The sequence below is a fragment of the Mus musculus genome, chromosome 15 (genome assembly GCF_000001635.26).
Source record: "Mus musculus strain C57BL/6J chromosome 15, GRCm38.p6 C57BL/6J".
NCBI classification, from domain to species: domain Eukaryota; kingdom Metazoa; phylum Chordata; class Mammalia; order Rodentia; family Muridae; genus Mus; species Mus musculus.
In genome coordinates, this window is record NC_000081.6 from 67,316,559 (window position 1) to 67,343,748 (window position 27,190).

The following is a 27,190-nucleotide window of genomic DNA, read 5'->3' on the forward strand; positions in this document are numbered from 1 at the left end:
TAGGAGACTGTGAGCATCCACTTCTGTGTTTGCCAGGCCCCAGTATAGCCTCACAAGAGACACCTATATCGGGGTCCTTTCATCAAAATCTTGCTGGTGTGTGCAATGGTGTCAGCATTTGGAGGCTGATTATGGGATGGATCCCTGGGTATGTCAGTCTCTAGATGGTCCATCCTTTCATCTCAGCTCCAAACTTTGTCTCTGTAACTCCTTCCATGGGTGTTTTGTTCCCAATTCTAAGAAGAGGCAAAGTGTCCACACTTTGGTCTTTGTTCTTCTTGAGTTTCATGTGTTTTGCAAATAGTCAGCTATTGGATGGAACACAGGGCCCCCAATGGAGGAGCTAGAGAAAGTACCCAAGGAGCTAAAGGGGTCTGCAACCCTATAGGTGGAACAACAATATGAACTAACCAGTACCCCGGAGCTCGTGTCTCTAGCTGCATATGTATCAGAAGATGGCCTAGTCAGCCATCACTGGGAAGAGAGGCCCCTTGGTCTTGCAAACTTTATATGCCCCAGTACAGGGGAACACCAGGGCCAAGAAGTGGGAGTGGGTGAGTAGGGGAGTAGGGAGGGAGGGTATGGGGGACTTTTGGGATAGCATTTGAAATGTAAATGAAGAAAATACCTAATTACAAAAAAAGAAATACAGACTTAGGCATCTCTTAGTTGTATCTAATAAGACTTTAGTAAATTTATTTTTCCCTTGGATGCTTTGATTTAAAGGCTACTTTCTCTTCTGTCAGGTCTTGTCAATAGAAGTGTGAGATATTATGACTATGGTCAAGTTGTACCAAAGCTGTTCATTGGGAAGAGCTCCTTGCTCTGTGTCATGTTCTTTTTATCCAGCCAACTCAATGAACCTAGCCAGTCAATGCTCATCTCCTCCTAAATTGTGGACCTCAAACTAAAGGCAATTTGCAATCAGTCACAATAACTCAGGTAACCTTACTGAAGTCCTGCTATGGGCTAGGCACAGCCACATATTTTCGGGTTTGTCTTTCCAGTATTCACACCACCTTTCTTGCAGAGATTCATTGGTAGGTCAGTACTAGAGTCTTTCCTCTTGTACTCATAAAACAGGATCTGTGGATGGGAAGGTGGATGGCACCTCTGATTGGCTTTAGATGCTAAGCATATGAGCCAGGCCAAACAGAAAAGAACGTCTTCCTGGTGGATCTTACATAGATTTGAGTTAATCAGAAAATGACACAAATTGAGAGTTATTGGATCTCTCTCTCTCTCTCTCTCTCTCTCTCTCTCTCTGTGTGTGTGTGTGTGTGTGTGTGTGTGCATTTTCATCAGAATGTTTGTCAAATAACAATTAGGGTTGTGAGCTTGTGGTTAACAAGGCTGGTAGATTTGAAATTAAACTTGGTTGAGAACAGAATAGATATAGAAGACAGAAGCAATGCGAGGGAGCATACCTAGGTCACTGCTAACTGTGACTTTGGAGTTTCTGGTAGAGAGAGGTGCTGTGGTTAATGGGGAGAATGGAGATGGGCTGGGAGGATTGGATGAGGAGGGTAGTGGGGAACAATTAGTTTTCCCTTGGTCTCCTATAGGCTGGGTCCCAAGAAGATGGAATTAGCTGGGTGTGCTAGGCATTTTTAAGAATTAGGTAGAATTCAGTATCAAATCTTGATCATAAGGTTTTATTCCAAAGGAAATTTTCATTACTGCTTCTATAGCATTACCTGTTGTGGATCTATTTACATTGGTTTTACCGCCTCGATTTAATTTTGGCAGGTCATATCTGCCTAAAAATTTGTTCATTTCTTCAAGATTTTTCTTTTTTTAATGGTTTTAGAGCTTTATTGTAGAGAGGCAGGGAGAAAGGGAGAAGGTAGAAAGAGGGAGAGAGGCCGGCCATGGCCATGTGGAGAGAGGGGTTTAAAGAGAGAGACATATATATATATATATATATATATATATATATATATATATATATATATAGAGAGAGAGAGAGAGAGAGAGAGAGAGAGAGAGAGAAAGGTGAGAGCTTAAAGAGCCTAGATTTTTCTAGTTCTTTGAAATATAAAATTTCAGATTAGTCTTCAGTGATTCACTGGTTTTTTATTGCTATGTGTGGTAACAGAACACCTCCATTACATTTGTAATTTTATTAACCTGTGTCTTCTCTCTCTTTTGATTAATTTGGCTAGGAGATTACTCTTCATATCCTTTTGAAGAACCAACCATGTTTTGTTTCATGGTTGTTGTTATGTATTTTTGTGCATGCATATATGTGTGTGTATATGCATGTACATGTATGTGCATGTGAGCATGGTAGCCAGGGACAACTTTTAATGCTATTTCTGAAGCACTTGGGTATACTTTTTGAGAAATGGGTGCTCAATGGCTTGGGTCTCACTGATTAAGCCAGCCTGCTTGGCCAGCAAATCCCTGAAATCCCCCAACTTTACCTTCCTAGTACTGGAAATTCAAACGTGTACCACCCCACCCAGATTTTTTTTTACATAGGTTCTGAGGATTGAACCCAGGTCCATTAGCTTGTAAAACAAACTGGAGCTATATCCCCAGTCCCGTGTTGTCATTTTAGTTTCCATACTATTAATTTCTGCTCCAACTTTTACTATTTCTTGCTACTTACTGCATTGGGGTTGATTTATTCCTGTATTTCGTATATCTTACGTGTATCATTAGGTTATTTGGAATTACTCTGACTTTATAATATAAGCTCTTCTATGTAGGAATGTACCTTGTATCTCTGTCTTACCTGTATCTCAAAAGTTCTGGGAAGTTGTGCTTTTGTCTTAATTTGATTATTACAAGATTTGCTTGTTTTATTGATTTTTTTTTTAAGTTACACATTGGTCACTGGAGAGCGTACTGTTCAGTCTCCAAGTGTTGGTACAATACTTACTGGTTTCTCTTATTATTGATTTCTAGTGTTATTCCAATAAGTATTTGTTTTGCTTGTTAAAGGTAGCTTTGTGACCCAGAATGCCATCTGTTTAGAGATGATTCCATGGACTGCTAAGGATAAACTGTATAATATTTCTACTGGATGTAACAATATGTAGATATTGGTTAGATTCATTTGATCTATGGTTTAGTTTAATTCCGAGGTTTCAGTTTGGATGGCCTTCTGAAGACAAGAATGATGTATTGAAGCACTCACAATTATTGTATCAGAACCTGTTAGACTCCTTATGTCCATTTGTTTTGATAAAACTGAGAGTCCTAGCATTTGGTGAATATATATTTAAATTGTTGCATCTTCTTGATGGATTTTCCCTTTTACTAATGCACAGCGGATGATTTATATCTTATAACTAATTTTCATTTTAAGTCTTCTTTGTCAGATAACAAAATAGCTATGCTAGTGCATTTGGGACTTCCATTCATTTGACTTCTAACCTTAGACTTAGGCTTTGGGCATCTTTACAAATTTATAGACAAATTTAAATCTTGTTTTTCAATTCAATATAATTGTTGGTAAGTTGAGGCCATTCACATTTACATTAATTATTGAAGTAGGCTTATTAATTCCTTTGATTTATTTGTATTTTTAGGTTACATACTTTTTCTGTCTTCCCTATTAGTACGAGGATTTTTCTGGTTTACTGTGCTGTACATGACGAATTCCTCCCTAGATGTCCTGTCATAATCTGTTTCTTTATCATGTGTATTTTTTCTATTCTCCTGTGACTGAGATTGCTTTTCTTCTGATATATACAGTATTCATTCAAGTATCTTCTGCAATGATAATTTGTGCTTGACTTGAAATATACTCATTTTATCACCAACTGAAAAAGATAGCTTTGTTGAATTTAGTAGTTTTGGTCGGCAATTATTTAGTTTCAGATCTTTAACTATATTATTCTATGCTTTCCTGGGTTTTAGAGCTGCTGATGTAAGATCTGATGTTATTTCATCATGTTCATCTTTGTAACTGAGTTGAAATACTTTCCCTTACAGCTTTTGCATATGATGGTGTATGTGATGGTGTGTGTATGAGTGTGTGTGTTTGTGGGGGTAGGGGTTTGAGTGTGTCTAGGAGCCAGAGAATAGCCTCACTTGTTTCTAAGGAGCTCTATACTTTCGTTGTTTTGTGTTGAGACATGATCTCTCATTGGCCTGGGGCTTCCTGATTAGATCAGGTTGGTTCTCCAGTGAGCCCATGAGATAGACTAGTTTCTGCTTCTGCAGGGCTGAAGGATGACAGCATTTGAGTTATACTTGTCTTGTCTTTTTTCTTGTGTATCACCCAGTTACCTCAACTGTTTTAGATCCTGTCAATGTGAATTTCTGAAGCATGTATTCACTATATGTTGTTATTTTGATATCTCTCTTTCCAAGTCACCTGAAGGTGGCAACTTTCAAGCAACCTTCTTTCCTGAAACTAACACACACTCTCTCTCTCTCTCTCTCTCTCTCTCTCTCTCTCTCTCTCATCTTTCTTATATATTTCTCCTTTTGTCTTGGAACAACTGATGTGGATGCATATGAGGAAGATGGTATGAACCATCCTCATTGGGTAAACAGTCTATGTGCCTATGATAGTGTTCCGCACTGAAGTGTGATGAGAGTTGAGCATAGGTGGTACCTAGCCTCTTAGAGCCCCAATTTGTTGAGGAATGGAGATTTTATTTGGGATATAGGTATGATTAAACTTATGGCAGGTACTTATGGGTTGATACTGGATCTTAAAACTAGAAACTTGACCTGGTTAATCAGATCCCTCTAAATTTTAGGATTAAAAGAATCAGTTTTTTCATGGAGCAATTTCATTTTTTTTCCAGAAGATTCTTAGCAATATCTGGAGACACTTTGGTTGTGGCAATAAGCGACATGGTATGAAGAACCACCCAACTTAATTTTGTTCCAAGGATCCACTTTGAGTCTGTAGCTAAGTTAAATTTCTGTTTACTGTAAAACTTAAGATTCTGTTTTTGGAATTTGCCCTGACCATACCTTGAACCTTCATGGAATCTGATTTGGTCCAAACCCTGTCTGTGCTTTGACCTACACTCTCCCCAAACCATGTTTGCCGCATAATCTTAAAATTGCTATCTGCTTTTGTATTTTAATTGTTAAGTTCCTCATTGGAAAGCCCCTGGGTGTATTGCTTTGTTTTGTTTTGTTTGCTATAAAACTCTCATATCCCCTATGTTTAGAGCTGGTCTGCTGGATCCCACCTTAGGGGTAGACAGAGACCAGCTCTCTGGTGTGTACACAATATAGCTTGCTTTGAATTTGCAGTTTGACTTAGTGGTGTTTCTGCTTGAGTGTATGGGATTGACAGTTAGTGCTGTCAGCATCTAGTGTGTGGAGTCCATGGTTGTGACTATCTTTTTCAATGGCAACATGACTAAGAAATCTCTGGCTGTAAATGCCACATGGTGCTGAGGTTGAGCAAATCGGTTTCAAGGCCTAAATACCAGGTTGAAAATGAAAAATGGTGGTGACAAAGAATGTGTAGAGTATTTCAGAGGAAGAGGGAATCCAGAAGAAGAGAATGAGTCAAGGGGCTTATGGAAAACCAGAGCAACAGGGGTAGCAAAGCCCGATAAATAAAGACTTTCATAAATCCTATGATATAGTGTGGGCCATGGTAGCATATGGCATTGGTGTAAGCTATAGAGGTACATGACACTGCCACCACAGTGGGGGTGGACAAAGATGCCATTATCTGGGATGGGAAAGGCAGGATGTATACATAAATATCACTAGTTAAGAGGTACTCATTTGAGTTAGGGGACTGTCATAAAAGGTATAGCCACACATGCTTTGATCTGGCTCCCTCAGGGGACAGAGGCTAATATCGTTTTCCTTCACTGGTCTGTCTGTAGTTTCTACTGAACAGGATATGAGAAGAGTGATTGGGTAGGACATACGAAGTTAGACTCCAGTGTGACTGAGGCTTCCATTTTTAATGCAATCTCCCTCTGTCTTGACTCAATAAATCATCTAAGGTGTCAGGAGAAAGGGACATTAACTGACAATGTGTCAAGATGTTCAATCAGCCCTTGAAGTTCTAGCTGGTAAAGAATGGATGCCTGAAAATAGCCCTCTGAGTGTGAACTTAGAAGAAGGCTGTTTCTAGACAAAGCTTGCGATGACTGGTAGTTTCAACCTTGTATCACATCATGAGGACAATCTTAAGAGATATCTTGAACAAGGAACATCAGTTAATCCATTTCTGGTCCTAACTAATAGAAATTATGAGATAGTACATATTATACCTTTTAAGATTAGAGAAATTGTTACACAACAATCAAGACCAAGTGCAGATGTCTTCGAAATTATGTGAGTAAAGGTTGTCTTAGTATCATCTAGATATTTACTCAAATCTCTCCTGAACATTTAATCAAAACAGGTCATATGTAAAAGCATACTTAGCAATGATACTGTGAACTGATTCATCTTTAAGTAGATGATATGGTATTGCCAATGAGAAATGCTGCTCAGTTCTTAACCTTATGTAGGTACCAGAGTCAGTTCTGCTCCAGCTGGAACCAATACACTGTGGTTTTCTAATCACTGTAGCCACCCAGCAGCAAGCAGAGTTAACACCATCCATGTTCCTGATGGTAGGAGTATAAGCTGAACCTGGTCAGGGTCCTCCAAAGCCTTTCTGTCTCAAGGCATCCTCAGATAATGTTACTGTAACCACAAAATAGGATTTCAGTAAAAACTCTCTGGAATTATCCAGTCTCCTGCTTCATATTTCTATAGATCAAAGAACTGAGGCCAATATGGAGATGCTGAGCTTCTTGAAGACTACAATGAACAAAGTTCAGAATACATCAGGGCTGGAATGAGACTGGGCTCCACCACTCAGGCCACTTTTTTTTTTCCATTTTTTATTAGGTATTTAGCTCATTTACATTTCCAATGCTATACCAAAAGTCCCCCATATCCACCCACCCCCACTCCCCTGCCCACCCACTCCCCCTTTTTGGCCCTGGTGTTCCCCTGTACTGGGGCATATAAAGTTTGCAAGTCCAATGGGCCTCTCTTTCCAGTGATGGCCGACTAGGCCATCTTTTGATACATATGCAGCTAGAGTCAAGAGCTCCGGGGTACTGGTTAGTTCATAATGTTGATCCACCTATAGGGTTGCAGATCCCTTTAGCTCCTTGGCTACTTTATCTAGCTCCTCCATTGGGAGCCCTATGATCCATCCATTAGCTGACTGTGAGCATCCACTTCTGTGTTTGCTAGGCCCCGGCATAGTCTCACAAGAGACAGCTACATCTGGGTCCTTTCGATAAAATCTTGCTAGTGTATGCAATGGTGTCAGCGTTTGGATGCTGATTATGGGGTGGATCCCTGGATATGGCAGTCTCTACATGGTCCATCCTTTCATCTCAGGCCACTTTAAAGGAGGAATTCACATGACTATGCCCTTTGCATGACCCTGAGAACCCGTGTCACTTTTGGTATCCTTGGTCATAAAGGTTGGAACTTAATCTATGCTTAGGTTCATTTCTAAGCATTAACTTGGTTCTGACTCTGGCTGTATCCCACTACTCTGACTTCATGATTCCTACAGTAGCCTACATTTTCTTCATGAGCTTAGCTACATGTTTCTTGTTTTAAAATGTTTTCCTTTCCCCAATTGATCTTATGGGAATTTTCCAAGGTAGGATATATAACACTCCATGAGGCACAAAATCAGCTGTCAATCACATGGAAGACTCTGGCTGAGCTTTCTGCTTCTTTGAGGTTTCAGCTTGGACCCTCAGTAAGTGCATCTTAGCAAACCTTAGCTTCAAGGAGTTATAGTCCAACTTGGTTTGGGAGATGTTAGAAAATGAAGAGGATGCCTCAGCATGAACAGACACAGTGAGATGTGCTTGATATATTCCTCCAGCCTCTTTTGAGATGGGACAAGTGCTTCTCCATAGATGTCATGGTCAAGGTCATACAGATTCATAGTGTAGATCTGACCTAAAAACTGGTCTATCCCTCAGATCATAACTACCTTAGTTAGCTTTGTGTCACTATACAGAATACTCAATACTGGCACTATTTAAAGACAAGAGGTTTATATAGATCACCATTTTGATGACTGGGCTATCTTAAGAATATAGTGCCGGTTAGGGGAAAGGGAGTCTTGGCTGTGCTCCAACATGTCAGAAGGCAAAAAGGCACTGGCCATATGCAGAAGGGGGTGTGTATGAACAAGAAATCTGGGGTGAGGGAGAAAAGGAGGGACCAGCTTTGTATTCTGTGTCATAGCTCAATGCCCAGTTGTAGTCCTAATTTAAGCCGGAGATAGTAGTGATCAATCCAGTATGATTGTAGCCAGTAGTAGCCTTTCCCTGAGGCTAGCTCTTAGAACTTCAAGCATCTCAGCATGCCTACACAGGAGGAACAGTTTTCAAGCACATGAACCTCAGTGTTGCAAACCACATCCAAACCATGGAAACATCTGCCCCCAGAATAGTCACCTTTGGCACTGAGTCCTAGAGAAAATATAAAACCCTTTTCATGGGGGTTAACAAGGGAACCTTCACTCAGGCAGGCAGTGAAATGTGAATTAGCAATGTGTGGATAGAATGACAAAAAACATGGCTAAGTAGGGTGCTAAGTCCTCTGGGCACATATCAACGAATGTATAGCTGGAGCATATGGAAGATCTACCTCTAGCACAGTAAGGACTCTCCACACTGATTTCCATACTGATTGTTCCAGTTGGCATCCCAGCAGCCATGAAGTTGGCTTAAAGTTTTATTCTGACAATCAAGGCACTTTATGAAAAAAGAAGGGGAGTGTGAAAATAACCAAAACTAACCCCTGCCACACACGCCCCTTGTTTTCACTGCTTTCCTCTGGTCAGAATTGTGCAGGGTATGTCAGCTAATAAGAGCACTGGACACTTCCCTCTGACCTTGCCAGCCCTGCAGTGGGGGTCATGAGAGGTGCTCAAGCTGCAGCTTAACCTTAGCTCACTAACCTCACCCTTGGGTATGTGCAAACACCCCCAAATGTAAACGATGGGAAAAATGTGGGCCACATTTAAAAAAAAAAACAAATAACAACACGAGTTCATTACATTTCCTAAGTAGTCAATCAATAATCCAATTCTGTTTTTTTTTATTACGTATTTTCCTCAATTACATTTCCCATGCTATCCCAAAAGTCCCCCCTCCTCCCCACCCCTCACTCCCCTACCCACACATTCCCATTTTTTTGGCCCAGGCGTTCCCCTGTACTGGGTCATATAAAGTTTGCCTGTCCAATGGGCCTCTCTTTCCAGTGATGGCCGACTAGGCCATCTTTTGATACATATGCAGCTAGAGACAAGAGCTCCGGGGGTACTGGTTAGTTCATAATGTTGCACCTACAGGGTTGCAGATCTCTTTAGCTCCTTGGATACTTTCTCTAGCTCCTCCATTGGGGGCCATGTGATCCATCCAATAGTTGACTGTGAGCATCCACTTCTGTGTTTGCTAGGCCCAAATCCTAGTCTCACAAGAGACAGCTATATCACGATCCTTGCAACAAACTCTTGCTAGTGTATACAATGGTGTCATCGTTTGGAGGCTAATTATGGGATAGATCCCTAAATATGGCAGTCTCTAGATGGTCCATCCTTTTGTCTCAGCTCCAAACTTTGTCTCTGTAACTCCTTCCATGGGTGATTGTTTCCAGTTCTAAGAAGGGGCAAAGGGTCCACACTTTGGTCTTCCTTCTTCTTCAGTTTCATGTGTTTTGCAAATTGTAACTTATATCTCGCTATACTAAGTTTCTGGGCTAATATCCACTTATCAGTGAGTACATATCATTTAAGTTCTTTTGTGATTGTGTTACCTCACTCAAGATGATGCCCTCCAGGTCCAACCATTTGCCTAGGAATTTCACAAATTCATTCTTTTTAATAGCTGAGTAGTACTCCATTGTGGAAATGTACCATATTTTTTGTATCCATTCCTCTGTTGAGGGGCATCTGGGTTCTTTCCAGCTTCTGGCTATTATAAATAACGCTGCTATGAACATAGTGGAGCATGTGTTCTTCTCACCGGTTGGAATATCTTCTGGATATATGCCCAGGAGAGGTATTGCAGGATCCTCCAGTAGTACTATGTCCAATTTTCTGAGGAACCGCCAGACTGATTTCCAGAGTGGTTGTACAAGCTTGTAATCCCACGAACAATGGAGGAGTGTTCCTCTTTCTCCACATCCTCGCCAGCATCTGCTGTCACCTGAATTTTTGATCTTAGCCATTCTGACTGGTGTGAGGTGGAATCTCAGGGTTGTTTTGATTTGCATTTCTCTGATGATTAAGGATGTTGAACATTTTTTCAGGTGCTTCTCAGCCATTCGGTAATCCTCAGGTGAGAATTCTTTGTTTAGCTCTGAGCCCCATATTTTAATGGGGTTATTTGATTTTCTGGAGTCCACCCCCTTGAGTTCTTTATATATATTGGATATTAGTCCCCTATCTGATTTAAGATAGGTAAAGATCCTTTCCCAATCTGTTGGTGGCCTTTTTGTCTTATTGACGGTGTCTTTTGCCTTGCAGAAGCTTTGCAGTTTCATGAGGTCCCATTTGTCAATCCTCGATCTTACAGCACAAGCCATTGCTGTTCTATTCAGGAATTTTCCCCCTGTGCCCATACCTTTGAGGCTTTTCCCCACTTTCTCCTCTATAAGTTTCAGTGTCTCTGGTTTTATGTGAAGTTCCTTGATCCACTTAGATTTGACCTTAGTACAAGGAGATAGGAATGGATCGATTCGAATTCTTCTACATGATAACAACCAGTTGTGCCAGCACCATTTGTCGAAAATGCTGTCTTTCTTCCACTGGATTGTTTTAGCTCCCTTGTCAAAGGTTAAGTGACCATAGGTGTGTGGGTTCATTTCTGGGTCTTCAATTCTATTCCATTGGTCTACTTGTCTGTCACTATACCAGCACCATGCAGTTTTTATCACAACTGCTCTGTAGTAAAGCTTTAGGTCAGGCATGGTGATTCCACCAGAGGTACTTTTATCCTTGAGAAAAGTTTTTGCTCTCCTAGGTTTTTTGTTATTCCAGATGAATTTGCAGATTGCTCTTTCTAATTCGTTGAAGAATTGAGTTGGAATTTTGATGGGGATTGCATTGAATCTGTAGATTGCTTTTGGCAAGATAGCCATTTTTACAATGTTGATCCTGACAATCCATGAGCATGGGATATCTTTCCATTTTCTGAGATCTTCTTTAATTTCTTTCTTCAGAGACTTGAATTTTTTTATCATACAGATCTTTCACTTCCTTAGTTAGAGTCACACCACGATATTTTATGTTATTTGTGACTATTGAGAAGGGTGTTGTTTCCCTAATTTCTTTCTCAGCCTGTTTATCCTTTGTGTACAGAAAGGCCATTGACTTGTTTGAGTTAATTTTATATCCAGCTACTTCATTGAAGCTGTTTATCTGGCTTAGGAGTTCTCTGGTGGAATTTTTAGGGTCACTTATATATACTATCATATCATCTGCAAAAAGTGATATTTTGACTTCCTCTTTTCCAATTTGTATCCCCTTGATCTCCTTTTGTTGTCGAATTGCTCTGGCTAATACTTCAAGTACTATGTTGAATAGGTAGGGAGAAAGTGGGCAGCCTTGTCTAGTCCCTGATTTTAGTGGGATTGCTTCCAGCTTCTCTCCATTTACTTTGATGTTGGATACTGGTTTGCTGTAGATTGCTTTTATCATGTTTAGGTATGGGCCTTGAATTCCTGATCTTTCCAAGACTTTTATCATGAATGGGTATTGGATCTTGTCGAATGCTTTTTCCGCATCTAACGAAATGATCATGTGGTTTTTGTCTTTGAGTTTGTTTATATAATGAATTACATTGATGGGTTTTCATATATTAAACCATCCCTGTATCCCTGGAATAAAACCTACTTGGTCAGGATGGATGATTGCTTTAATGTGTTCTTGGATTCGGTTAGCGAGAATTTTATTGAGTATTTTTGCATCGATATTCATAAGGGAAATTGGTCTGAAGTTCTCTATCTTTGTTAGATCTTTCTGTGGTTTAGGTATCAGAGTAATTGTGGCTTCATAGAATGAGTTGGGTAGAGTTCCCTCTACTTCTATTTTGTGGAATAGTTTGTACAGAACTGGAATTAGATCTTCTTTGAAGGTCTGGTAGAACTCTGCACTAAACCCATCTGGTCCTGGGCTTTTTTTGGCTGGGAGACTATTAATGACTGCTTCTGTTTCTTTAGGGGATATGGGACTGTTTAGATTGTTAACTTGATCCTGATTTAACTTTGGTACCTGGTATCTGTCTAGAAATGTGTCCATTTCGTCCAGGTTTTCCAGTTTTGTTGAGTACAGCCTTTTGTAGAAGGATCTGATGGTGTTTTGTATTTCTTCAGGATCTGTTGTTATGTCTCCCTTTTCATTTCTGATTTTGTTTATTAGGATGTTGTCCCTGTGCCCTCTAGTGATTCTAGCTAAGGGTTTATCGATCTTGTTGATTTTCTCAAAGAACCAACTCCTCGTTTGGTTAATTATTTGAATAGTTCTTCTTATTTCCACTTGGTTGATTTCACCCCTGAGTTTGATTATTGCCTGCCATCTACTCTTGGGTGAATTTTCTTCCTTTTTTTCTAGAGCTTTTAGATGTGTTGTCAAGCTGCTAGTGTGTGCTCTCTCCAGTTTCTTCTTGGAGGCACTCAGAGCTATGAGTTTCCCTCTTAGAAATGCTTTCATTGTGTCCCATAGGTTTCGGTATGTTGTGGCTTAATTTTCATTAAACTCTTAAAAATCTTTAATTTCGTTCTTTATTCCTTCCTTGACCAAGGTATCATTGAGAAGAGTGTTGTTCAGTTTCCACGTGAATGTTGGCTTTCCCTTATTTATGCTGTTATTGAAAATCAGCCTTAGGCCATGGTGGTCTGATAGGATGCATGGGACAATTTCAATATTTTTGTATCTGTTGAGGCCTGTTTTGTGACCAATTATATGGTCAATTTTGGAGAAGGTCCCGTGAGGTGCTGAGAAGAAGGTATACCCTTTTGTTTTAGGATAAAATGTTCTGTAGATATCTGGTAAGTCCATTTGTTTCATAACTTCTGTTAGTTTCACATCTGTTAGTTTCTGTTAGTATCCCTGTTTAGTTTCTGTCTCCATGATCTGTCCATTGATGGAAGTGGTGTGTTGAAGTCTCCCACTATTATTGTGTGAGGTGCAATGTGTGCTTTTAGCTTTACTAAGTGTCTTTAATGAATGTGGCTGCCCTTGCATTTGGAGCATAGATATTCAGAATTGAGAGTTCCTCTTGAGGATTTTACCTTTGATAAGTATGAAGTGTCCCTCCTTGTCTTTTTTGATAACTTTGGGTTGGAAGTCGATTTTATCCAATATTAGAATGGCTACTCCAGCTTGTTTCTTCAGACCATTTGCTTGGAAAATTGTTTTCCAGCCTTTCACTCTGAGGTAGTGTCTGTCTTTTTCCTGAGATGTGTTTCCTGTAAGCAGCAGAATGTTGGGTCCTGTTTGTGTAGCCAGTCTGTTAGTCTATGTCTTTTTATTGGGGAATTGAGTCCATTGATATTAAGAGATATTAAGGAAAAGTAATTGTTGCTTCCTTTTATTTTTGTTGTTAGAGTTGGCATTCTGTTCTTGTGGCTGTCTTCTTTCTGGTTTGTTGAGGGATTACTTTCTTTCTTTTTCTAGGGCGTGATTTCCGTCCTTTTATTGGTTTTTTTCTGTTATTATCCTTTGAAGGGCTGGATTTGTGGAAAGATAATGTGTGAATTTGGTTTTGTCGTGGAATACTTTGGTGTCTGCATCTATGGTAATTGAGAGTTTGCCCAGGTATAGTAGCCTGGGCTGGCATTTGTGTTCTCTTAGTGTCTGAATAACATCTGTCCAGGCTCTTCTGGCTTTCGTAGTCTCTGGTGAAAAGTCTGGTGTAATTCTGATAGGCCTTCCTTTATATGTTACTTGACCTTTCTCCCTTACTGCTTTTAATATTCTCTCTTTATTTAGTGCATTTGTTGTTCTGATTATTATGTGTTGGGAGGAATTTTTTTTTTTCTGGTCCAGTCTATTTGGAGTTCTGTAGGCTTCTTGTATGTTCATGGGCATGTCATTCTTTAGGTTTGGGAAGTTTTCTTCTAAAATTTTGTTGAAGATATTTGCCGGCCCTTTAAGTTGAAAATCTTCATTCTCATCAACTCCTATTATCCTTAAGTTTGGTCTTCTCATTGTGTCCTGGATTTTCTGGAAGTTTTGAATTAGGATCTTTTTGGGCTTTGTATTATCTTTGATTGTTGTGACGATGTTCTCTATGGAATCTTCTGCACCTGAGATTCTCTATTCCATCTCTTGTATTCTGTTGCTGATGCTCTCGTCTATGGTTCCAGATTTCTTTCCTAGGGTTTCTATCTCCAGCGTTGCCTCACTTTGGGTTTTCTTTATTGTGTCTACTTCCCTTTTTAGGTCTAGTATGGTTTTGTTCATTTCCATCACCTGTTTGGATGTGTTTTTCTGTTTTTCTATAAGGACTTCTACCTGTTTGGTTGTGTTTTCCTGTTTTACTTTAAGGACTTGTAACTCTTTAGCAGTGTTCTGTATTTCTTTAAGTGAGTTATTAAAGTCCTTCTTGATGTCCTCTACCATCATCATGAGATATGCTTTTAAATCTGGGTCTAGCTTTTCAGTTGTGTTGGGGTGCCCAGGACTAGGTGGCTTGGGAGTGCTGCGTTCTGATGATGGTGAGCGGTCTTGATTTCTGTTAGTAGGATTCTTACGTTTGCCTTTTGCCATCTTGTATTCTCTGGAGCTAGTTGTTATAGTTGTCTCGGGTTAGAGCTTGTTCCTTAGATGATTATGTTAGCCTCTATCAGCAGACCTGGGAGACTAGCTCTATCCTTAGTTTCAATGGTCAGAGTACTCTCTGCAGGCAAGCTCTCCTCTTTCAGGAAAGGTGCCCAGATATCTGGTGTTTGAACCTGCCTCCTGGCAGAATTTGTGTTCCACTCACCAGAGGTCTTAGGATCCCGTGGTGGATCCTGTGTGGGTCCTTGCGTGTGTCCGGAGACTCCCCGGGCCAGGGACCCCGGTACTGCAGTGGGCCGGAAGGGACTTGAGCCCCGGATCAGGCCGGGTTATCTGCTTCCTTAATTAATGCAGTCTCAGGTCCCCCGCGATTGGATTGGACCAGTCGCTGTGTTCCACTCACCAGAGGTCTTAGGATCCCGTGGTGGATCCTGTGTGGGTCCTTGCCAGTGTCCAGAGACTCCCTGGGCCAGGGACCCCGGTGCTGCAGTGGGCCGGAAGGGCACAATTCTGTTTTTTTAATGTGGTAAAAGTCAAAGATCAGAGCCAACTGATTGATGAGTGTCCTGGCCTATCTGAATATTATCAGTGTATTTGGTTGGGAGGGTAGGGAGAGCGATGTCCTGCTCTGTTGTCTACCACTTCCTGATTCTTGCAGAAAACCACCATCTGGTTGTTGCCATGCAGAAGAATCATTGGAATTGATCAGATGGGATTATATTGATTGAAATAAGATGGGGGAAAGGCCATTGGGTAGCATGCCAAGGAGACATTTTTGGCCCTGTCTGAAACAGAAGTTATCTTCCTTCCCTTTAAAGCTTTCAGTTCCTTGGCCCACTATTTTGAGATTTAACCAAGTTGACATACATAATTACACTTGGCAGAGCACAGACACTAGACATATTCATTTTCTTCCTCTCTTTCCTCTAATATCTCCCATCTTTTCTTCCACTCTACCATTTTAACTCTATCTAAGTTTGGGTTTTCCAGTTGAATTGTTTGAGAGGAGGGAGTACACACAAATGGTTTGTTTTGGAGACAGCCCCAGCCCCAGGAAGTAGGAATGGAGAGAGAGAGAGAGAGAGAGAGAGAGAGAGAGAGAGAGAGAGAGAGAGAGGAAGGAGGAGGAGGAGGAAGAGGAGGAGGAGGAGGAGGAGGAGGAGGAGGAGGAGGAGGAGGAAGAAGAAGAAGAAGAAGAAGAAGAAGAAGAAGAAGAAGAAGAAGAAGAAGAAGAAGAAGAAGAAGAAGAAGAGAGGAGAGAGGTGAGAAAGTAGTGGGAAGCTGTCAGATGGAGGAAACCAGATGGACACCATGGCAGCTTGATTTCATTAGATATCTGGGACATGTGGAAGGTGATTTTTAAATCACCCTTCTGAGAGCAGAAGGCTGATATCTTGTTTATTGAGTGAGAGTCACCCCAGGCTACCATCTGCTCACTCCCCTTCACACAAGCAAACATCCCGTTCTGGCCTATGCACTGAAATCAGCAAATAGGAAATAAAAGTGCTTTGCTGTTCAGTTACTGCCCCAACTATTCACTAAATATGTGGGTGGATTTAGATATGAGCTGTGAAGTTCTGACACATGGAGCTAGAACTGGGTGCTACATATAAGACAGGTTTGGCAAACATGTCTAGTGTCCCTGGACCCTATGTGGCTAGGGGCTGTGTTACTTCTTGTCTGGATGCCTTTGCCTCTCATGCTCAAAGCATCACTTGTAACTTGGAAGTTAACTGTAGGTCTGTGACACACTGAGAGTTCAAAAAATGCTGGGCCTGTTTCCTTACCCTCAATAGGTTTATCTCTGACAGTGACAGGAGGCACTGGTACATTACCTTCAAAGCCAGACCTATACAGATGGAATACTTCTTTAAGCCTTACTCCGTGATATATGGCCAGGTCAGCATCTGCATCATCTCATAGCTATGTAAAAGTACAGTTTCCCCTACCAGGGTCAGAGCTGAAGTTTAGTCAGACCCTTGATGTACTTGCATTGTGTTGGAAGCACTGGTCTATTGCACTAAGTTGGAACTTATCTTTATGGTGACAGTGGACAGAGGTCCTCTGCTTCTAGATGCATCTCTTCTTGTCATAGCATCTTTAGGATCCTGCTGAGCAGCATTCAGCACTTCTGCCTGTTCACAGGTCTGCCCTGGAAAGGCCAATGCACGTTGTGTGTTCATGGCCTTTCTTGAGGTCTGTTAGAGGCAGCACACACTTCAGTATTCTGAAAGTCCACTACCATTCACTCTTTGTACCTAAAATTCTGCATATCTCATGGGCACCAGGAAGACAACCCCTGCTGCAGGAAGCCTCAATTTGTGTCCCTAGATTCTCCAAGTAGTTCCAGTCTGATGATGAAGAATTTTCATTTCTTTAGACTTTCCTGCCTGCATCTTACTGTTGGACCAGGATGCTGGGTCCTCTGCATCCAGATGCATGTCTTCTTGTCATAGCATCTTTAGGACTACACAATCACAGAATGTGATGGAGGGCTTCATACCAAATCCAGAAAAGGGCTGATGTTTCTACCCTACCAGTAACTTTTCCCTAGGCCAATTGTGAAATGTTCCCATGAGGCTTCGTCAGTGGTGAACAGCCCACAACATCTGCCTGTGATGCTTTCCACCAGTCCTACAACAGTGTGCAACTCATAAAGGGTTGTTGGAATGTTTGTGCCACTTAAAATTTACTAAGAAATCTTGCACGCTCTCTCTGGGCCTTGTTTCTGGTTACTGTCCTCAGAACATCTGCCAGGAACAACTTGAGGGAGGAAGAGCTGCCCTTGGTCTTTCCCCCAGCAACTGTTACTGCTTGTATTCTGAGCGGCACAGCATCAATGCTCTTCCCCCAATGGCTTGTTATGTCTCATTCACTCACCACAATGCAAACAGTGATGATAAGTACAAACTCATATGGAGCTTTAACCACTTGCATTGATTAGCCCATTAAATCCCCATGATCATCTGGTGGGGTACGTCCTGTTACTATAAGTATTATATTACAAGTATTACTATACGTAGTACACTACAAGTATTACTGAGGAAACTCAGTAGTAATACTTGGTGCTAGGAAGTGTCGGTTTTTGTATTGTCTTTGTTATTAGTTAAGAATCGTGAGGCCACACAGGAGAACAATTGCTGTTGGAAAGAAGATTGGTTATGCATTGTTTCCAAAAGGAGAGGCATACCATGTCATGCTAGAGGGAAAGCAAGGGACACATCAGAGTGCGTGGGTGGGGCAGAGGAGATGAAGAACACTTCCTGTGCTCTTGTCTCTGCAGGAAGGGAAGGTTATGGAGATCCAGGACTGACTCTGTAGCTGAGACACTGGTCTTAGCTCTCTGGTACCTGCCCTGTGTGATAAGAGCATGCTGTAGTGGCATGGGTGGGAAGGTGGTGGCGTGTGGGCCCCAGAATGGACCTACTGGTGCTGTCACTGACGGTCTAGGAACTGGCAGATTCTGAAACTGCCATCTTGTCCAAGTAGATCTGTCTTTATAGTGGGTCCCCATGCAGTGACAGTTGTTTGTAGTCAGTTGTGGTTCAAGACTATTAAATGAGAGCCAAGAGGGAACACTTGCAGAAGCTTACTGCCATTGGCACACCAACAGCTTTAGAAGGCTAGACTACTTTCAAGGCATGAAAGACTTCTGGTCTTATTTTATTTTACTTTTTAGAAGGCAGTGCTATTGTAATAAGATGTCAGTTCAGAAGCTGCTCTGTTGTCACCAATTGGAAGCTTCTCAATAATGGGATATCGTTCGTATCCCCATCTCAAGTCATATTAAGCCTGTTCTAAATGTGTTTGGAGTTTTTGTCCGAGACTGGCAGAAATTGGAGGTTGCAAAAAATGAGGAGCAAATGAGTCTCACTGGAGTGTATTAGCATATTGTCTCTGCCACTTGCTGTTGGGAACACCTTTTGGTAGACAGCTGAGCTACCTTCGGTATCTCGATGGGACCCATCATCCCTCTGCTGGAATGCTGCACCTCCTTTGTCTGGGCTTGACCAAAGAATGCTTGAATGATAAAATAAACAGGGATGAGAGCTCGGACTTCTGTAGCTAGGTCAGGCAGTCATCAGAAGCTTTGCTTACTGACCTGGACTTCTTGGTTCTTTGAAATATCTGTACATGGGAGCTATGGTAGAAGAAGCCCACAGGTGACATCCATGCTGAAGGGCTACACACAGAGTGTTCTTAGTTTTTATGAATGGATCTTTTCCTCCAGTTTGCCACATTAAAACATTAGACACATGAGCAAAGAAATTGCTCATTCTGTAGCCAGAACAAACCGTGTCACATATATCAATTAGTCCATGCTATATAGAGTTAGTATTGCTTCTCTAGCAAACTTGTCATCATCCTATAGAATTATAAGTGATAATATATAATGGTTTTAAGACAAAACATATTAAATGGAAAGTTTCAAAAAATGCCTAAGTTTTCAATTATCCATCATCCTGAGTACTGTGATGACATTTTGTGTTATTCTGTCCAATTGTGTTTGGGACAGGAATGACCCTGTTGTTCAATGTATCCACACTACATGTTACCCACTCATTAGTCACTTACTAGCAAGCTTGCTTGCTTATCAAATCCCAGGTCATTATGGTACCACAGTGTTTATATATAGGATTCATGGCTACTTTTAGTTTCAGATATCCACTGGGAGTGTTAGAACATGTCTCCCCTCTCCTCCACTATAGGGCACAGTGCTGTAACAATAAGGCCCTAGCAGGAGACTGAAGACACTTGACAGTCCTCACCAAATTAATCTATGCAGGTCCCATCCACCTGAGCAGTAGTCACCTGCCAGGCAACATTTCTTAAAGTGGAGATAATCAAACAAATGATAGGTAGTGGGGGTGGGGGGCAGGGGGATGACAAATTCTGTTCTCAGAGTTCCCAGTCAAGTGAAGAAGTGCATATGTAAATCTTGTGTAATCTGTTGTAGGTGACTGCTTGTAGATAAGTCTGAAGTACAATAGAGGCAGCTCTGAGATAACGGGCTAGAGGGAAGGGAGAAGGGAATTCTGGGAAGGTGAGTGCTGCATAGGAATTACAGGGTGTGTGTGGGGGGAGGGTGGGTAGAGCAGAAGGGATGCTTAGGGAAGCTTCCTTGGTGGTGGTGTATAGGAAACACAGGTTAAAGTGGTCAGAAAGCAAGCTGAGAGGGAGGGAGGAAGGCGACCTCAGATAAGACTGCTGTGCAGCTGCCAGTATCTTTAGGGACCTAGTGTTTCTTTTTTTCTTTTTATTTAATTCTTTCTGCACACTATATCCTGGTCATATTCTTTCACTTCCCCAGCTCGTCCTCAGACTCTTCCCTCCTCCTACCCACCAAATTTTATGTTTTCTCTCTCTTTCTCTCTAAAATGAAAATTACCCCCAAAGACAACAAGACAAAGGAAATTCCCTAACCCCAGCATGGGGTCCAATTGTCTACTGCTGGACATGGGGATTTTGGTGGAATGTGGTTGCTATATGCAGTGACATGCCTCTGGAACCTCTACTCTAAGCAGCAGAAACTACTTGTTTCTGTTTCACTAGTGACATTTTCTTATTCCCCAGACAGGCATGAGAGGTCAAAGGTCACAAAACCACGAGGCACCGAATACTGCCTATACTCCAAACTGCTGCATGACTGCTAAGGTTTTGCCATCTAGAGGTAACTGTTCCAGAATGTTCCCCTGTCATCTCTGAGGAGTATTTTTCAAAGGGAACGAATAATTAATAAGATGGTGTTGTGTTAATTAAAAGGGGAGAGTGGGGTGAGCAAAACTGATGGCTGAGGCAGTTTCTGGTGTATCCTGTGGGTGCTGGAGTCTGAGTAGGAAAGATGGCTGAGTTCCAATCTAGAGAGTTGCGGGTGCCAGGCTGCTTGTCCTTAGGCCAGGCAGACTTCCTATCCAAAAGCCTGGAGAGGCAGAGCCCCCTGGCCAAGCAGGACTGTGTCTCAGGAGGGATGCCTCTTTACGGTTGTGAGGTGTACCCGTGCTGCACTTAGTGGGACTGGAACCTGTTCCAACTGAAGGTGAGCTGCTTCGCAACCACTTTCAAGGGTGAACATGGAATTGGTCATAGCTCCTCTTCCTTCCTTGTGTCTCTCCCTTCCACTTCCTTCTTCTGGCTTCCTTCCCCACCTTCCTTCTCCTTTCCTCCTTCTCTGTTGTCCTTACTTTCTTTTCCTCCTGTCATCCCTCCCTCCCTCCCTCCCTCCCTTTCTCCCTTCCTCCCTTCTTCCTTCCTTTCTTCCTTCCTGTCTTCCTGTTTTTCTTTTCCCATTCATTCTACATTAGTCATTCACTGCAGTGACCAGGGATCCATCCATGCTAGCAGCCTGAGGTGCTTGGCCACCTCACAGAACCCCCTACTTACTGACTAAAGTCTGGCAACTATCTCTTGAACATCTTTATTGTGCTTATTTCTTCAGTGCCCCTGAGAAAGTTTCCCAGCTTGTGGTGGTGAAGATACAGTTCTTCCTCCTAAAGATTTCCCTCTGATGTCCAAGGTAGAGGTCCAAACCAGGACTTGTGATAGGTGAGTGATAGGAATAGGTTGCACACACCCTCTCAGTTCCTCCTCATCTTCCTACTTTGTAAAACAGGCAACTCATTTCTCCCTTTGTTTCCTGGTCTGACTCCCCTGTGCACTGTATCTTCAAAATGAAAAGTTAGAACAAGCTGTACTGGGCCTTCCAGCTTGTATTCACACTGACACAGAACACTTGTGTTCCACATTGTCTGCCTTCCAGAATCTTTTATTAAATAAGGAGGGGGAAAGTCTTTAAAAATTTATATTTTAAGGTTTAACATCCTACAAAGTAATAACGGCCCCTGCACAAACAAATTTCATCTGAAATTACAGTGTTCTCCATGTCAGTGTAGCAGGGGATGCCTCCCAGATACATTCTCTGCCCTATAAGACTGAATAATAAATAACATTGAGAGAGGTGGTAAATATTTATATGAGGCAGTAAAGTTTGACTCACTCATAAAAGAGTTTGAGGAAGAGAAAATTAAAAAGTATTGACATATGCATAAGAAAGAGATAAAATAAACATTAAGAGAATCAAATGAAATGTTGATAGTACTTTGTTTTTCTGGAACTGGGAATTGTATGTGAAACTTATTTTCTTTTTCTTGTTTTCACGTGACCACCAAAATATTCTGCAGTGAGCATGTGCCACTCCTAATTCTAAGGAAACAGGCATTACTTAAAGAAATTCTTGGTGATGTGCAGGGTCACTTTCATTGGTACTGGTGGGCTCTGTCATCAGCTTCCCTGGGGGATGTGGAATTGCTTGGTGTGTGAGCATCATCAATTTTAAAGTGAAACCTGAAGTAACTTTTTGGAGGAGATCTCCTAGTGGGGCATCAGCGCCTTCACTTGTGCAAAGTGAGCTGGGGAGTGCTGTAACCTAGCTTTCTGAGCAGGAAGCTTTGCCTAGACCAGAGGCAGTTCTAAGGTACAAGAATAAAACACCAAACCAGAAGTGAGTTTACACTCATCACACTGATCCAGAACTCTACTGAGCTCTGTGCTGAAGTCCTCATATGCTAATCTATTTTACAAATTATGACTAGGTTAGCAAGCCAAGAGAAAGGATTCAGAAAAACTAGGGCTTCATCCTAAACTCTGGGCACAAGTTTCCAAACTGCAAAACTAGTTTGTGTCTTCTTGGAGGCATCCCAGGGTGAGGTGGGATTATGTAAATGAACTCAATTCCCTCAGCACCTCACTAATTCGTTCAATAAACAGAGTAAACATTTAATTTAACCCTGATTTGATTTGATTTGATTTGATCTGATACTGGGGGAAAAAACCAGGGCCTTAAGCAGTCTGGACTTGTTCTTTACTGTGAAGGGATACCCAGATCCTCCAGAGATCCTATTCTCTGCCTATGATCTATCTTTCCCCAATCAGCAGCTCCGGGATTCCATGGTTATTCCGTGAATTTCTACAAGGGAAATGTAGCCAGAGAGACCTTTTGAAGGCCTTTCAGTTCAGAGATTCAAGCATGCATGAAAAGTCTTCAAAATAAATCAGTTTGACCTGAATCTGAATATATATTTGTTTCATAATCATTCCCTAGACAAGACAGAGTAATTATTTGCAGCAAGTTGCATCTTATTAGATATTATAAGTAATCTAGAAATGATTTAAAATATGCCAGGAGTTGTAGGTAGGTTATATGAAAATACTGTGCTGTTTTATAAGTAAAGAATTTGAGCATCCCCAGTGTTTGGCACGATAGGACTATTCTTAGACATAGTCTTCCCACCCCCCCCCCCATAGATACCAAAGAACAACTAACTATATTATCATAGAAGCAAGTTCAGCTACAATTTCATATGCACTTTTCTATAATTTTAGAGGTGATTTTATATTGTTATGCATAACGTTGTGATATCCACCTTGAACATGCTCAGTTCCCCACTACTGCTAGGACTGTAGGGTAAGATTTGAAGTCTTTTCCCTCACTCTAGATGCTACCTCACACTGTAGAATTTCTATATGGTGTTTGCTTGGTTCAACAGCAACTTAGGACATGGCTAACTGTGATGCCTATTAGCACACCAAAGCACATGCTGGCCTCCAGGGTCTCTCAACATCTCAAATTCTTGTTAAATAGTCCATGCTGGCATTCTGGCTCTGCTCACCCAAAGCTCTAATCTAAATTTCTCCTGTGGACTTTCCTTCACTAGTTTCTCATTCCTATATAATCCCTCCTTTTTTCCTAAATTTTAATAATTTTTATGTATGTGAGTACACTGTCACTGAAAAAACAGACACACCAGAACAAGGTATCATATCCCATTACAGATGGCTGTGAGCCACTTTAAGGTTTCTGGGAACTGAACCCAGGACCTCTGGAAGAACAGTCAGTGCTCTTAACCACTGAGCCATCTCTCCAGACCCATATTACTATATTACCAATTTTGTTGTCGTTGTTGTATTTTTTGAGACAGGGTTTCTCTGTATAGCCCTGGCTGTCCTGGAACTCACTTTGTAGACCAGGCTGGCCTCAAACTCAGAAATCTGCCTGCCTCTGCCTCCCAAGTGCTGGGATTAAAGGCATGCACCACCACTGCCCGGCTCTATATTACCTATTTTTTGCAATGCAACTTCTTGGATCTCTCTCTCAATCTGTCTCTCTCTGTCTCTCTCTGTCTCTCTCTGTCTCTCTGTCTCTCTCTGTCTCTCTTTCCCTCTCCCTCTCCCTCCCTCTCTTCTTTTCTTCCTTGCTCTTTCCCCCTCTTTGCTTTCATGTTCCAGTTTCATCTAGAGTCTATGCTGAGTATATTCCTATCTGTCCTACTCAGATTCTTCCAGATGCCTATGTATGTACTCTCCCTCATATCTGCAATCAAAACCTTCCACTCAACCATACTTTGGGGAGGCTGTGCTCTCAATTTACACACTGTCACTAAGTGAATACTTGTTTTGCCCCAACATTTATGTTCAAATCAAATCCTCAGTGAGACAGAAGTTGGAGGCTTGAAGATTTACTAGGTCATGAGGATGGAGTCCTCATGAAGAGAATCCATACCCTTACAACAGACTTTAAAAAGATGCCCATCAGGGCTGGTGAGATGGCTCAGTGGGTAAGAGCACCCGACTGCTCTTCCGAAGGTCCGGAGTTCAAATCCCAGCAACCACAAGGTGGCTCACAACCATCTGTAACAAGATCTGACTCCCTCTTCTGGAGTGTCTGAAGACAGCTACAGTGTACTTACATATAATAAATAAATAAATCTTTAAAAAAAAAAAAAAAAAGATGCCCATCCTTTCTGCCACGTGCTAACACAGCAAGAGAGACTCCACTAATAAACCAGGAGGGTAGACCTTTATGAGATACCCAATTGCTTAATGGTAGGTTTCCTAGGCTCTAGATCCATGAGAAACCAATTACTGTTTTTATTTTCCTTTAAATAAGTTAGCTATCTATGGTTTCTGTGTTATAGTAGCCTGAACAAATTAAGACAGTCACTATTTCCTGATTCAGTTAATAAGTGGGATTTTGGCCAGTTCCATTCTGTGCCTAACTTAACCTTTCTCACCTGCCTACACTTAATTGCCTTTCCCATTTCCCACCTCCACTTAGTGTTTTGTGTTTGAATTACTTGTTTACAGCTGCCTCCCCAGCTCTTGGGATCTGAGAGATGTTTGGAAAACAGAGAAATCTTACCAGCCTGGGCTCTCTGCTATTGAATTTCATCAAGCAGCTTTCTGAATATATGCAAGGCTTGGGTCATAGATTATAGACTGATTCTCACACCCCACCTCCACCTCCTCATCCCTTTTCCTTCTCTTACAGAGGTTGGATAGCCAAATATCTAATTTCCCAGATTTCCTTGTAGTCAATACTAGGTGAGCACTCATTGTTGGATTTCAGGAGCTAGCCTAAAATGCTTCTGTGAATGGAAGAGAAAAGTCTCAAGAAAACCACGTGTCTTTTTGTTCTGCCTCTTCTGCTGTTTGTAATGTTGATATTCTGCACACAGTGTGTACACAGAAGCCACCTTGTTGCCACCAGGTCCTAAGTAGAACAAGGAAAGCCCATATAGTGGGATGTCATTGCTTGGAAGTCTGGGGCCCTCCTGGCATCCTAGAGCTTTTACTCTGGTCTTCTGCTACTCACCACTGGGATACTGATATTGGGACATAGATAAATTCTGCTTGTTTTCACCACTCTGGTCAGGTTTCTGCTGTGTGTGGTGGGTCCCATATGTAAATGGGACTCTGTGAAAGGATGAGGGACCTTGTGATAAAGGATGTCAGGAGGGCATCAGCCTGAATTTGGACCAAGTCAAAAACTAATATTCATAGTGTCTAAGGATTTGTAGAAACTCAGAGAAGGAGATGGCTTGCTAAAGCAAGCACAATTGAACACTGGCAACATCGACCCACATTCCTCACAGTGCCCCAGTTCCTTTTACAAACATGTTGCAATGTACTGTGCATACAGAAAGTATTAATTTCCTTACTTAGTTAAATAATAATAGCAGAAATGAAGTAAGTGCTGGTGTGTGCGGCTATAATATGATCAAATATGTCCCAAGATAGTTTATACAAATGCAGCATCGGTTCCCTTTCTGCCCTGTGTAGTGTTAGGAGTACTTAGACATCACAGGCATTATTGATTCTTAGCTCAGCACAAATACAGATGGGATGTGTCACCCTCTAAGGAAATGTCATTTGAGAAAATAGATCAATACAGTTAAGTATTCACATTAAAGGAATCCACACTAATGTGCTGGAATAATTGTTCATTGCAAGCAAACGAATATAAAGAGGTTACATAGCTTGGTACAAGAGTACCAGGCTCTGAGATAGTCCTTCATTTGAGTCTCTTCTATAGAGACTCTTCATACACTAATTCTATAAAGAATAAAGACATAATGATGTTGATTTAACCTTGCTGCATAGTTGTTTTTTTTTTTTTTTGAACCACTTAAAAGGGAAAAGAGAAGACAAAATTCTCTGAACACTACTAGACCACCGATATTATACAAATATATAATATTAAGATAATAGTTATGGAAGTTTTCACATAAGATGAAAGAGGAAATGCTCTGAAGATCCAATGTATGTGGTCAGGAAATTTTCATGAACAGGGTGCTACTAGGTGAAGAACATTTGACTTGGGAAAATATCCTTCTTGGCAAGCAAAGTGCAGGATCTATCCATCTTCATCCCTGGGAACACTCCTTTGGGATTTTGCCTGAAAGAGATCATGACATTGTTCAGGAAGTGTCTTTATTCTAGGGGCAAATAAAGAATTCTCTCAAAAAGGGTATAGAAGGACATCAGGACATCATGTTATCACCAGGGAATGGTCTGGTGGCAGAGCTTTTTCAAATAGAATCCTCTCATCTCAGCCCTGAGAGGTGAGGCTATTGTTGACAATGGAATTGTGGCTGTCACCATCATGAGGACATAAACCACCGCTGTAAACTTGGTGGTGTCCAGGACATAGTACATACCCAACAGACATTTATAGAGCTACAGATTAGAGGCAACATTGATGACTGTGCTAAGAACTTGAACTAGAACTTGTGTTCTGTCCCTTTCCTGTAATTTGTAAGTTTTGTGTCCTTGGCCATGTGGCCTCCCTCTCAGGGTGCTGGTACTTTGGACTTGGCTCTGAGCCACAGGAAGAACCAAAAAAAAATGCAACAAATCTCCTCACCTCACATTCCAAGTTCAAATAGCTGTGATATCATAGTATGTTCTTTACTGTAATAGCAAGCATTGCTCTGAGGCATCCATCCTTGTAGTAGGAGCTGGAGTAGGGAAGAAGACCTTAAATTGAGCAAATCATTAGATGCTGAACATACACCCTCCCATCCTGCCTGCTAGCTTTCTAAAGGGGTGTCTACAGCCAGAGCTCCTCTGGGAAGGGAGCAAGGGCAGAGTTCTTTC

At 41.5% G+C, this 27,190-nt stretch overlaps 1 long non-coding RNA gene across 1 annotated transcript in view; it reads left to right on the forward strand.

The window, feature by feature from the left end:
- Positions 1-27,190, forward strand: part of 1700012I11Rik (RIKEN cDNA 1700012I11 gene) — a 150,326-nt gene that overhangs the window by 89,790 nt on the left and 33,346 nt on the right. The window contains exons 6-7 of the long non-coding RNA NR_045140.1: positions 20,333-20,429; positions 21,195-21,301. This is a non-coding gene — a long non-coding RNA (RIKEN cDNA 1700012I11 gene). The remainder of the gene's footprint in view (positions 1-20,332; positions 20,430-21,194; positions 21,302-27,190) is intronic.